Source organism: Hydra vulgaris, chromosome 10 (assembly GCF_038396675.1).
Source record: "Hydra vulgaris chromosome 10, alternate assembly HydraT2T_AEP".
NCBI lineage: Eukaryota > Metazoa > Cnidaria > Hydrozoa > Anthoathecata > Hydridae > Hydra > Hydra vulgaris.
In genome coordinates, this window is record NC_088929.1 from 7712867 (window position 1) to 7717500 (window position 4634).

The following is a 4634-nucleotide window of genomic DNA, read 5'->3' on the forward strand; positions in this document are numbered from 1 at the left end:
ATAAAACAAAAATATTTATTTGTATTTTTGCGCTTGTCACAAACACGTCTCAACATGAGTTGATACATCTTTAATATGTCTGGTGTGACGCACTCATCCACAGATAAAAAAAACGTTTATTTTAAGGTTTAGGGTTAGTTATCAAGTTAGAAGAACCTTACCCTTATTTTAACCCTATTTGAACTAGCTATAACCATAAATCTGACCCTAACCATGTTCTTCATTACCCTAAACCTTGACCTCATCTAGTCTTCTTTTTTTTATTTGTGGAAGGGTGCGTTGCTTCAGACGTAATTGTGACAAGCAGAAAAAAAGCAAATAATCAATTTTAATTTACACAACTTAACTAAAGGATTACCTATCTATTGATCTCAAATAAAAGATAATAAAGTTTAATTGTATATAATTTATAATTTATTTATATATAAAATTATTAACTGATGTTATTGGCTGCCTCAATCGGTCTGTTTTAAGCATCTAAAATGTTAAGATTTTTTTTTTTTTTATTATAATTGAAGTTATATGTATACAATTTAATAAAAAGGTAAAATAAAGATTTGAGTGGTGGCCGTAATTTACTTAAACTTTTTTTCTAAAGTTAATACATTGTTGAAAAAAGTTTTTGTACATTTGATTAATGACATGGAAAAGGCCTCCTGTTTAGTATAGCCCCGGGCCCCAAAGTCTTAATCCGCCACTGAGTTAAACTTTAACTTAAAGTTTGGAAACGTTAACATTAACTTAACAATTTTATATTAAAGAAAAGAAGAAAATTAACTTCAAATATGGTAGGAATAAATTATCATTTAAAACTTTCATCCTTTAAGTTATCTTGAATTTTTAGAAAAGCTGGACCCCTCAACAAACCGTTCCTTTAAAATCATCCGATCTGATTTTAAATTGCAATTTGATTTTAAAGATAATTTTTGACAAAAAATTATAGTAAAAATTGTTGGGATGAGGTAGTAAAATATAAATTGAATTTAATTACGCAATTGCAGGCTAGCAACTATTACATCCAGGGTTGTTACGACATAATATGTCTGGCAGATCTGTCGACATATTTTTAGACATATTTTCTGCCGACATAAAAAAAAAATTCAGATGTAAAGTTATGTCAAAATATGTCCCTCATATTTTCAATGGACATATTTTGACTTTATATCTGAATTTTTTTCTGCTGACATAAAATATGTCAGACATATTTTCTATCGACATATTTTGACATAAATTTATGTCTGAATTATTTTCTGCTGACATAAAATATTTCACACATATTTTCTATCGACATATTTTGACATAATTTTATGTCTTACATATTATTTTATTTCAATCTAACAAATTTATTGCGCATTTCAGCTTAATTTAAAGAGTAAAGTGAAAATAGTCTTACAAATATGTTGCTTTTTTGCAATCAGTTATGCTCAATAAAACTTTTATTTTAAACCCATAAGCAAACATCAATTATTTCATAAAGGTCTTTTTCTGCCCTTTTTAGAGAGGCATTATTTGATAGTATTGACTAATATTGACTAGTGTTGATGCATCATTTGATAGTATTGGTTAGTATTGATTAGTATTGACGATTTCCCTTATAAGAATGTAAAAACCATCTCAAGCTGAGTTTTTATTACTGAAAGTGGTTTTTATTTGTATGACTAAACTTAAATTTATTCTTTTGATTAAAATAATAATAGAAAAAACCATTTTCAGTTATTTTTAATTAATAGTTGATCTTAAAAAGGTTTCATTATGGAAAATCGAATTCAAAAGATTCTAATAATTTATAACTAATTACGAATAATATACGTATAGTTATTATAGTTATGATATATTTAATATTAAAAAAACTGACAATTGCATTATAACTGCACAGTTAACTGCTATAAACTTGCAAAAAATGTTTTGAGTGAAGTATATATTTTAATGATTATTTTTTTCGTTTTCTTTACGATTTAAAGTCAAAAATGGAGAATAATTTATTAAATGAACAAGTAAAAACTCAATTTGAAATTAATTAAGAAGGAGGAAAATGTAAAATGTGCAGAAAATTTTACAAAGGCAAAATAATTAGCCTCAAAGATCACCTTCTTTGAAAACACAAAGAAAAAGTCGACGAAATTGAGTTACCTGAAGCTACCCCAGCTACAAGGCATCAAAATGACGATGAAATTCAATTAATTAGACGAATCAAGCTAGAAGTTGGTGTAAATCATTTATTTAGAAAAATGATTCGATTAATAATGCGCCGTAACTTGTCTTTAGCATCAGCTGATGAAATCGGACAAATGTCTTTAGTGAAAAATCTACTCAAAAAATTCAAAATTTGTATAAATTGTCACAGCATGAAACGCTACATTCAACATGCATGTGAAAATATTTTTTCGCTAATAAGAGAAGAAACTGAAAATGTTCTTATGCCGTTGATGTTTGATAGTGCGTCGCGATATGGAAGAAACGTGTTTGGAGTTAGTTGCAGATATATCAAGGACGAGGAAATAGTTGACAGAACCTTAGGCATAATTACTCAAGAAGATCGACAGTTTGGCGAAATTTTGGCTGCTTAATTTGAAAATGTGATTAGAAAAATTGAAAAAAGTGCTACTGATATCTACGCAATTTGCACAGATAAGGGAAAGCATACGATGAAGGCTTCAAATATTCTCCAAAACGCACAAGATCAAATGAAAGTAATCCTTGAAATTTATGGTGACGAATTTATAGATTTCGAAGACGAGGAAATTGATATTGACGCTTAAGAGAATGAAGAAGGAAGTTATAGTGAAACCCACACTGTTTGCGTTGAAAAATTGGTTGGATTGTTCTGTTCAACCATGTTTTGTAGCGCACATGTGTGTCACCTAGCTGCCAAGGACGTAAAATGTTTGAAGATGCATTGAATAACATAAGAAAGGTTGTTATTGAATCCAAAAAAGAAGCATATATTCAAATGTTTAAAAATCTAAAAAGCCTAGTATAGACATTGCACCTCGTTGGGATTTCACTTTTTTGATGATAAAAGATTTTCATACCAACGCAGAATCATATCAAAAGATAAGACACGACAAGTTAAAGTTAAGTGATGCATCATGGAGCTTAATAGATAAATATTTCAACGCATTTTTACCAATACATTCAATCATGATGGGTTTTCAATCACCAAAATTATCAATGAGTGAATTCTACGTTCGATGGATTCAAATAAAAATAGAAATCGAGGACGTTCCAGCAGGTGATTTGGGATTAAAATTGTTACTGACCAACGCAATTAATACACGAGAACAAGTTTTTTTTATATGTGAAACATTTATTGCTGCCTTAGTTCTGGATCCTAGATTTTGCTTTACATCGGGTCATCAACTGTTTAACACAGAACTGTTGATTAGACAACTCGAAAAGAATAGTCAAATTCTTCATCAACAGAAGAATCCATACAATTAAATGCGTCATATTCATCAAATACTTCTGAAGAGATCAGTCCGATGAACTCAGAAGATGTTGAAGCTGAAAAAGTACTCCGTTTCATTGAATATACTGGAGGAGGAACAAGACAAGGTATTGTTAATGCGTCTTCAGAATCAGATAAATATATTCGTCAACTAACTTTAAAATGGGTTCTTAATGAAGCGCGAGTGACATTAGACGTTGAATTCAACATTTTTGTATACTGGAAGGAAAATCAAGAAACAAAATGGGATCGGCTCTATAAAATTTCGCAAGTTGTGATGTTTGCTTATAGGGATTAAAATAAAATTTTTATGAAGCAAAAAAGCAACAAATTTGTTAGACTATTTTCACTTTACTCTTTAAATTAAGCTGAAATGCGCAATATAATTGTTAGATTGATTTTTTTTTCAAGAATATCAAACAGCAAATTTGACAGACATAAAATTATGTCAGAAAATGTCAATAGAAAATATGTCTGACATATTTTATATCAGTAGAAAATAATTCAGACATAAGATTATGTCAAAATATGTCGACAGAAAATGTCTGACATATTTTATATCAGCAGAAAATAATTCAGACATAAAGTTATGTCAAAATATGTCGATAGAAAATATGTGGGACATATTTTATATTGGAAGAAAATAGTCTAAGACATATTCGACAGATAACTACCTTGATCACATGAGCTAAAAATATCAAATTCTTTGCTAACGATGTTGACAATTATTAAAATAAGTTTTAAGTGTCGGCAGCGCCGACAAAAATAGTTTTGAAAAGTTTCAAAACTATTTGCCGACACTGCCGACAATTACTGCTTGCCATTTTAAATAATAAATTAATAACAAAAACCAAGTTCATAAAATTCTTATTATTTCTTATATTTTTAATATATATTTTATATATATGTTTAACTCGTATAACTTAAATAAAATAATAATTATGAAAGGGTGGCTTAGCATGTTTATTTCTTTTTTTTTAAATATATTTTTCATGTCTCTTATTTGATTGTGTGTTTTTAGTTTGTCTTTAGTAATACTACTCAAGACAATATTCACGTATATTAAGTAATTTATATAACTGTATATAAGTAAAATAGATTAGTAAATTCTGTATAGAATATCAATACTTTTTGATATTTTGCTGACAATTTTGGCAAGTTTAATTCTGCTAATATATTCGCCCAT